An 8,841-nucleotide genomic window follows, 5' to 3' on the forward strand; every position below is an offset into this window, starting at 1 on the left:
GTTCCTGGGGACAATCTCCAGCTTTGCGGGGGTCGAGAAACTTCTGAGGCCTGCACTGGAACGAATGGGTACACTCTTGTGGTCTCGGGGCTCCTCCTCCCTACCTTCTTACTTAACCTCTGGTGAGCAGAAGCATCTTTGCTGAAGACCCAGCCAGAGCCTGCTCCTCCAGCCCTCCAAGGACTTCATGAGCACCTGTTTCCCCGCATAAACTATCTTTCTCTTAAAAACTGCCAGAGTCATTCCCGCCCCCTGCATTCAACTCCTGCCTGGGAGTTGAACTAGTCACCGGGTCACAGGGAAAGGATTATGCTGATTGCCTGGGCCCGGGACACACGCCCGCCCAGGATGCCTGGGCTGGTCATCTCTGCCAAAAGATAGAGATTAAGAATCATTTCCTGAAGTTACTATTCATTTAGTATTGCTCAACTGCCTAATAATAATTAAATTACAGTGATCAAAGGAAAGAGGGAATGGCTATTGGGCAACCAGAAAACAAATGTCCATTACACGCTCCAACCCAGACATCTGGGGAAGTAAACCCTGGAAGACAGAAGCAGAATCATGGACGACGTCGAGATTCTGCTCAGGCCGAGGCTGGGGGGTGCAGCAGACCCCGGCGGGACCACGCCAAGAGCTCTTCCTCCCTGGCTCATGCGTCCAGCCCCTGGCCCCGTGGGCTCTCCTTCCGGCCCACGCCGACGACTCGCTCCAGAAGACTACTCTGTGTGGCTACACGTACAGGGAACGGGGGCCACCTGGGAACTCACTTGGTCAGGTCAGCCCTTGACCAATGAGCGACCGTGAGACGGATGAACGATCAGCTCTCTTGCCCCAGGTGTGGACTCCTTGAAGTCCTGTGCACGTGAATCTCCGGCTGAGGGTCTGCTTCGGAGGAACCCAGTGCCTACTGATACGGCCACTGGTGTTCACACCGGTGCAAACCTCCGTCTTTCCTCTGGCTCACTTGGAAGGTGACATTGTTCGTGTTGGAGTGAGTCTTACCTCTGAGCTAGGATTCTGGGCGCAAAACGGTCCCCCCCCCCTTTATAGAAAGGTCACTACATAGGAAACTTCTTGTAATTCCTTCTTTGCCCTTCGACCAAGGTTACAGCTGTGCCAACCTAGGAAAGAATCAATTAATCCTGGTTTTATTTTCACTGCTCCTTGATTAGAAATGTTAATGGCTACCAGAGGTGTTCACTTAAACCCCAAGTTCCTAAATAAGTATTTTTCCTTTCATTTATTAAAAAAAAAAAAAAAATCACTGGTGACGAGAACCTTCCAAAGGAGCTTCTTGGCGGCGCTGGTCCCACAGAGTTTCCCGAGGAAGGGGGGTTCGGGGACATAGGAGAGGCAAAGCCATGGGGGGCAGGTGGCAGCGTGGACGGAAGGTCTCCTTGCAGCTCTGCTGCTGACAGATGAGGCGAGACAGTGGTCATGACACCAAAGACCTCTCTGAGTCTACTTTTTTGTCTACTGAAATGATTACCTTCAGGGTCCTTTCTAGCCCTAAACTCCTCTAGTCCCTTCAGGAAGGATGTCCACACAGTTATATGGCACCAGACTTTAATGCTGAATATTTCATGCTTTTCCATAGAGACCAGAGGGGAGTAGAAGCAACTTATTGTATTGTGTCCTTTTTTATTTTTCTAAGTAAGCAAATTCATTGCCCTATGGGCAGAAACATAAAGACTAAAGGCTGACCTCGCAGCGTCCAAGAACAATTCCTGATCCCAGCCAAGAGGGACACTGGGAATTTCCTTCTTAAGCAGCTATTCAAGTGTCCAAATCAGTAACATCTTTACCTTGGACCCATGCAACCCACAGCCTCACGACCTCCCACCAGGAGGGAGCATTATTTGGGAGAGGATTATATTGTAAAAAAGAAAAAACAAAAAAAAAAAAACCTTTTTGCCAAATTGGAGGTTGGGTAATTACAATTTCAGGACTTCACGTAGGTGGTTTCTTCAAAGGCTTTCATTTCGCGTCATTATTTGCTGCTTAATCTAGAAGGAACCTCATTATGTCATTTCTTCTTCTCCCAAGGAAGCTAAGAGCTCGGTACGGCTAATGTCCTCTGTATCACTCTACCACTGACTTCACTACGGCTCCGGGCAGCTTAATGCGAAGGCAGTGTGATGATTGGATATTACAAAAAGCATCAATTTTTACTGAGGATGAAGATCAACCACTCAAGTGTCCATCAGAAAATGCTGTAGTTGCTGAAAGGCATTTGTTTGCGAAAGGAAGGGAGGGAGGCAGGGAGGCGAGAGTATGCATGATGCTGAATTTTAACCCCCGCAGTCCAGCCTGATAGTGTCCAATAGAAATATACACACAGGAGCCACATGTGTCATTGGAAAGTGTCTAGTAATCCTACTAAAAAATGTAAAAGAAAAAAAGTTGAAACTACTTTTAGTAACATATTTTATTTGACCTGATACGCACTATATACATACGATATATACATATAATACTCCACCTAATATATTTGAAATGAAAATATTATTATTATTAAGCCATATTACATTCTTCCGCCCCCCCCCCAAACTTTTCTAAATCTTCATAGTTGAGTGTGTTTTTTTGCACTTGGAAGCACATCTCAACTCGAGCTTGCCTCATCTCAAGTGCCCAACTGCCATGTCAGATGGTGCCAATCTGCTGGAGAGCCCTCGCGGAAAGGACACCCAGGACCTGTAATCAAGTCCGATGGCCTCTTCTCAACACCAGAGCCTCCTCTGAGTTTTCCTGGAAATCTTTGCTCCTTAAGGCACATTTGACTACTTGCTCCTTGACACTTTCTCCTCCTTTGATTTCTAAAACCCAACACTCCCGGTTCTTCTCCTGTCCCTCCACGGCTGCACTCACAGAGCTCTTGTTCCCTCAAAGCACAAACTGTCAAGCTGTCAAGCTGCCTCTCTCCTCTCTCTCTCTCTCCTCCCCCTTTTCTCTCACTCTGAACAGCCCCCAGAGCCAGGCTCCCAGTCTGGACCTGGCCCACCAGTTCCAGTCACACATTTCCAGTTGCCTGAAGGACATGTTCCCCTAGCATGCCTCAGTCCCTAAGACCAAATATTCTAGATCGATTCTACCTTCTCCTCCTACCTGTGCCAGCTTTTCCCCCCAATCTCCATTTTTGTTCAGGTCAACATCTCCACTGAACAAAGATTTAATGAGCACTTATCATGTGCAAGCTATGAGGATAAAATAGCGGACAAGCCCAACAAAAATCTATCTTCATGGAGCTGACATTCTAGTGAGGACAGTCAGATAATAAAACATAATAAATAAGCAAAATCTATAGTATGTTAGAGGGTAATATTCACTGTGGAGAAAAATACAGCAAGAGAAGGGCAATGGGAAGTAGCAGAGATGCACGGTTTTCTTTCTGCCCTCTAATCTCCCAAATCTGTGGCATCCTTTTATTATCAAAATAAAATGGTTATAATTTTTTAAAAAGTAACTATAATTCATGCTGGGTCATCAATGATCAGACAAGTAATTTAACCTCTGTGAGCCTGTCTCCTCAGCTATAAGAAGGGGAAAGGATTCTTACCTCATAGAGTTCTAGGGAGAATTAGTATGACATTGTGCACATTATACATTAGGTATGGAGACGGGCTCCTGGCAGGTGCTCAATAAAAAGTAGAAACAATGATGGTGGTGATGATGATGGTAAGGATGATGGTGGTGGCGGTGGTAGTGGTGATGGTGATGGTGGTGACAGTGGCAGTGGGGATAAAAATGATGACTTCCAATGAACTAAAAATGAAATGCTAAAAGCAGAAGGTTCTATTAGGTGGCAAAGTGACCACACCTTCCAGGGTAAGGTCACTGAGTTTTCCCTTCATCTGACGCTATTCACAAAGCAATTATCACTGATATAATCACGGAGGTTCCAGGCACGTCAATGATTCATTCCTACATTTGAGACTTAGAAATAGATAAGGATCCTCCTGAGACTACAGACTAAAGAGAACATTCCAGTTAGCGTCGCTATTTGGTATTAGACTGTGTAACAAACTGGTTTCCTGGATGCACATGTAGTTGGTTTTTGGTTTTTTTCCCCAAGAAGCAAATCTTCCCCATGATAATTTTGGGGCTTTCATTTGCATATTATAAAATAGTTCAGGTTTATTACAGAAATTTGGAAAGTGCAAAAAAAGTAAAAAGAAGACAATGAAATTGCACATAATTCCCTTACTTGGGGCTAACAGCTGTGTACACTTTGAGGTATACTTTTCTGACCTATTTTATTTTTCCTTTTCTAATAATTTGGGGTAAATATGACATGTCTTCTCTTTACTATGCTACTGTTTAATATTAATTTAATTCATTTTTCTCTGATTATCAACAACAAGAATGAAATAGTGCCTGCTGTTCTTCTTTTATGTTCTTCTTTTATATAAGACACAACATTTAGTACATTATTGCTTACTTTCTGCTTCTTTCAGCCATTTCCAGCTTTGGTTTATTTGAGTGGGAATTTTTGGCTTAAGTTATTATTACTAATAATATATATCTTCTCTTTCAATAATTATTTTGATATTTATATGAAGTTTTATAACTACATTAGCAATAATTATTTAGATTTACTTGTATTTAGCTGGTCACATAACACCATATACTTATACTGTGTCTTCCCCATTCTTAAGTCATTTGTTTTACTTCATCTGCTAATTGACTTGTATTCTTCTTTGGGTACTTTTTTTAGGCAGGGCATGTAGGTAGTTGACTTTCTGAGGTCTAGAATCTGATCATGTCTTTGTGAACATTAAGTTGGCTGAATGTCGGAACTATGGGTTCATAAACATTTCTCCTAAAAATTATGTTGATACTGTTCAACAGGTACTTCTTTTGTTCCATGTCATAGAAGAGCAATCTAAAGGCACACTGATACATATTCATTTGTAGTAACTTGCCTGGAAGCCTACATTTTTTGTTTTCCTTTACCCTTGAAATTCAAAAAAATCATAAGGCACATCCATTGGTCTAAGTAATAAATGTTGCCTATATTTAATGGCCCTTTCCCATCTCTTGTCCCTAGTAATTTAAGGTCACCCTGTTTGGTAGCAGGGTCACAACTAATGGATTTCAGTGTCTGAAATCCAGGAAAACCCTGAGCTTTTTGAATATATCATTGAAAACCAGTTAACGGTGGTGGCAGGACCACAGTCTGCAGTGGCAGCTCTGTAAATGGTCGGCTGCGTGACCTTGGATGTGTTGCCCGGTTTCTCTCCAAGACTCTGTTTCCTCCTCTATAAATGGGGGTAGGAAAACCTCCTTGCAAATGTGTTGTGAAGCATATGCATGGCAAAATGCTGGCCCACTGTAAACCGTATCTACTCTTCTGGAATATGAGAAGACTGATCCTTCCCCAAGCCAACACCACAAATTTCGTTCAAGAACAAGTCAGATTCTGCCTTGGGAGCCAGAGCTGCTCTTCTTACTAACTAGAAAGGGTCTTGGAGACGTGTCTCCATCCTTGACAGATGAAAATATCCTAGGGAGGCAGGGTGTCTGCCAAGGGAGAGAAGAAACATCCGCTCAAGCCCAGTTCCAGGAGTGTGACCTCTAGCTGTGGGAGGAGGGTGGGGAATAGAAATGCTGCTTCTCTCTTGGTCACGGACATAGGCCTCTCAGCCTTATCTGGGGTACTCCTGTAGCCCTTGTCCCTTTCACAGTGACTCCAAACTGTGGACATGGTCTCAGCAGAGCCCAGGAGATCCTTAAGCCTTGCCACTTAGAGTGTGGGCCACAGGCCGACAACTTCAGCATCACTCAGGGGCGTGGCAGAATCACAGGGTCTCAGGTCTCACTCTGGAGTCACTGAATCAGAATCTGCATTTTTTTTTTAAAGATTTTATTTATTTATTTGACAGAGAGAGATCACAAGTAGGCAGAGAGGCAGGCAGAGAGAGAGAAGAGGAAGCAGGCTCCCTGCTGAGCAGAGAGCCCGATGTGGGATTCAATCCCAGGACCCTGAGATCATGACCTGAGCCGAAGGCAGCGGCTTAACCCACTGAGCCACCCAGGTGCCCAGAATCTGCATTTTAACAAGACCCCCAGAGGATTGCACATGCCTGTCAAAGTTGGAGGAGTTCCAGTCTGGACCACAAAGTTGGTCACAACAGAAATTACAGGTGGCGTCTTGGTCCCTAACCAGTAGTTTTATTTCCATGCCTTTCTAAAATGGCAAGGAAAGCACAGCAGAGGGTTCTCAAAGAAATGAAAGTAAGGCACTTGGAATTTCTTTTTTTTTTTTTTTTTTTAAAGATTTTATTTATTTATTTGACAGAGAGAGAAATCACAAGTAGGCGGAGAGTCAGGCAGAGAGAGAGAGAGAGAAGCAGGCTCCCGCTGAGCAAAGAGCCCGATGCGGGGCTCAATCCCAGGACACTGAGATCATGACCTGAGCCGAAGGCAGCGGCTTAATCCACGGAGCCACCCAGGCGCCCCATGGAATTTCTAAATGTAGACAAAATCTAGTGGTTTCCCTTGCAGCCCCTTTTATAGGAGTGGGGAAGGGCCTGATTCTCCTCCTCAGGGCCACCTTAACCTGCTTCTCTGCCCTTGGCCCTCGGCCAGCATTACTGGATCATTCTTCTCAGAACATGTTCTCAGCCTCTCTGCTTGACCACAGAAATGAGGACACAACTGCTGAGAGCCACAATCATGCCATCCATGGCTTTTGCAGCTCTCCTCACCTCTATGATCACAAAGCAGAAATGGGCATCCACTGCATTGAAGGTGTTCTGTGACCCCAGACTTGACCTCCCTCTGGGCCCCAGCTGTCACTGGGGCTGCAGCTGTCACCCTGTGAATGGACATTTCCAGTGGGGTGGTAACTGCAAGGCTTCACTTGAGCATCTGGGACCCTAGCATCCCCAACGATATTCTGAGCTCTGTGGTCTCCAAGCTTGTAAGGCACAAGTTCTTCTCCAGGCCTTGCCTGTTGGTCCAACCCGAATTTCCAGAGGTAAAACAGAATGTGGCTGGAGCGAGGGGCCTGAGCATGTTCTGGGGTTCTGGATAGGCCCCCACCTGCCCTTCTCCACCAGCAACACGTGTTTGGGGACATGCCTGGCTTGTTCGCTCTTGAATCTGTAGAGCTCACTGGAATGACTGGCACTAAAGGCATGTGATATGTATTTGAACCTAAGTATGGGGCAACAAAGACCCTGCGTGGTCTTAGACTGGAACAGAGCAAGCTGAGTTTAATGAGAAATAAGGCCAATCCCCAAATTATTAGTCAAGGCCTTATCACAGAGCGGCATCACTCCTTTCTGCTTGTAGATGGTTGCTTCTCTCTTACATCCTTAAGGATGAACATTTCCTCATGGGTTTGGTGGGCCATTTGGTGGAGGGAGGACAGGCCACCTTGGCATAGTTTGCCCAGGAAGAAAGAGCTTAGAACACACTGCAGCAAATCAAGTGGGCAGAATGGGAGACTTTGGGGCTGCCCAGGGAGGGCGAGGGTGGCCTGGGGGTGGGGGCACGGGAGAGGAGCTGTGGTGACAGGAGCGGGTGTGGAGAACTAGAGGACCCAAGGGCAGAGCGAGGACCCTAGGGCCTGAGGAGGAAGGTCAGACTCAGATCAGGACAGTGTAACATTCACTTGTAGCTCCAGCCCATCACTCTCGAGCCTGCGGCAAAGCAGGCCACGTCCTGCAGCCTTGTGACAGGGTGTCTGGTGGACGAGGAGCTGCATTTGACACTGGGGCGGAAGGGAGAGAAAGAGCCTGAGAAAAGAGGGGGTCCGGGAAAGCAAGCTGCTAAACATGGGAAGTCCACGTCCGAGAATTCTCTGAGGCCCGGCCTGGTGAGCAGAACGCAAGGCTTCCTAAGGAACCTCCAGAAACCCGGATGCGGAGGCCAGATGGTGTCCGAATGTGGGACGGGGCGTGAACCAGTAAGCACTGGACCAAAGGGAAGGAGGCCCCTCCACGGTGGAAGATGAGAGACCACTGGTTGCCGTCACGTGGCTTACATAAGACTTTGCCCCAATGATGGAGACACCTCTGGCTTTGGGGCACGGAAATCTTTAGTCTGGGGAAGCTATCAGCACATGACTGAGTTTTAGTCACAATGTTGTAAAACCTCCCTGGAGATTCCTGGAGGAAAGTGAAAACTGTCACTACAAAATGACAAATGAACCAGAGTAACCAGGGTTGGATGACCTCCACTAGTCGTGGAGCTGCTTCCCATAACAAAGCCCTCCCCACATCAGAGACAGATGTCCCTGTTACCCCACAGGCCTTCTGGATGGGAAGACCACCCCACCCCCCGCAAGGGTGGGCTTTTCAAAGAAACCCACCTGAGTTGGGCACAGAGGCTCTAGGGGAAAATAGGAATATTTACAGGGATGCAGCGAGGAAAAATAAATGATCTTAGTACTTGGAGGGAACTTCGGAGAAGAATTATATTTAAAAAACCAGATGGTTCCTTTGTTTCCAATAGTTGCCTATAAATTCTCTAGTTTTCTGTTCTGCGGAGTTGAAATTGATTGAAATTGACATTTTTAAAATCCTGAGTCAGTTGACAAGGAAATTGAGAAAACAAAACAAGGAGTGCCAGGTTTGGGGGGTTTTCCCCCCTCTTTCTTTCCAAACAAGTAAGTCTGGCAGTTTAGATAAGCTAGGAAGGAAGGAAGGAAGGAACGAAGGGAGGCAGGAAGGGAGGGAGAGAGGGAAGAAGGAAAAGCAAAGGAAAGCAAAGTGAAGCTTGTCAATGGTCTGTTTTTGGAAACTGCCGGCAGTCGCATTTTCAAAGTTGCTATGCAGCTTCGTGGACAGACGCTTCCTCCAGCAGCAGCACATCTGGAATTCTACAAGTTGT

General features: G+C 46.1%; 1 long non-coding RNA gene across 1 annotated transcript; it reads right to left on the reverse strand.

Annotated features, from left to right (window-relative positions):
• Positions 1–2,969: 2,969 nt before the first annotated feature.
• LOC116573633 lies at positions 2,970–8,571 on the reverse strand. The gene is made up of 3 exons (XR_004278903.1): positions 6,833–8,571; positions 5,823–5,832; positions 2,970–2,981 (listed from the first exon to the last, which is right to left on the reverse strand). It is a non-coding gene; the product is annotated as an uncharacterized LOC116573633 (long non-coding RNA).
• Positions 8,572–8,841: the final 270 nt, after the last annotated feature.

This window comes from Mustela erminea, chromosome 14, assembly GCF_009829155.1.
Source record: "Mustela erminea isolate mMusErm1 chromosome 14, mMusErm1.Pri, whole genome shotgun sequence".
Classification (NCBI taxonomy): Eukaryota; Metazoa; Chordata; class Mammalia; order Carnivora; family Mustelidae; genus Mustela; species Mustela erminea.